Genomic DNA, 755 nt, shown 5'->3' on the forward strand with positions numbered 1-755 from the left:
TATTGCTCCAAAATATACACGGTAAACTGCATCTCATCGAATGTTACAATGTATTTTATTGAGAGAGAAAAAAAAAATAACGCACATTGTATTGCTTGAAAAGTTGAAAAGGGCGACAGTTTGGCAACAGTTTTAATTTTCAGTGTTTTGCAAGCTCTTGCAAAATGGAATTTTGGTTTGAGGCAAGAGGATCACGGTAAGTAATTGCATAACTTTGTTATATATTTCAAACTATAACGTTCGTCGTATGCCAACGACACCTTGGTCGGACCCGTTCGTGTGCGACTGCAGCCTGCAGTGGCTGTCAGACTACCTGGAGGTCCACCCGATCGAAACCTCCGGCGCCAGGGGCGAGAACCCGCGCCGCCTGCAGAAGAGGAAGCTGAAAGCCCTCAGAGACGAACGGCTCAAGTGTAAGTCGCTCGCTGGGGCTTCCTGGTCGTAGTGTGTTGGAGATATTGTCGGTTTCATTTATCATATGCAGCCTAGCACAGTGTTTTAGTCATTCGGAAGAAAGTTCAAATGGGTTTTTTTGTGGCGAGCAGGCACGGACGAGACGGTGTCCCTGTACGCCGGCGAGTGGGGTAACCGCTGAGGAGTGCCCTCGAGGCTGCACCCGCCGCGCCACCACCGTCGACTGCACCGGGAGGCCCCACGCGCTTCCCCGAGACCCTGCCGCCCTACACCACTGACCTGTAAGTCTGCACTTGTTATAACGCCCCCATACGTCAGGGAGAAATTACCTGCGCAGTCCA

At 51.0% G+C, this 755-nt stretch overlaps 1 pseudogene; it reads left to right on the forward strand.

Annotated features, from left to right (window-relative positions):
• Window positions 1–755, forward strand: part of LOC119587455 — an 11,135-nt pseudogene that overhangs the window by 3,802 nt on the left and 6,578 nt on the right.

The sequence above is a fragment of the Penaeus monodon genome, chromosome 22 (assembly GCF_015228065.2).
Source record: "Penaeus monodon isolate SGIC_2016 chromosome 22, NSTDA_Pmon_1, whole genome shotgun sequence".
Lineage (NCBI taxonomy): Eukaryota > Metazoa > Arthropoda > Malacostraca > Decapoda > Penaeidae > Penaeus > Penaeus monodon.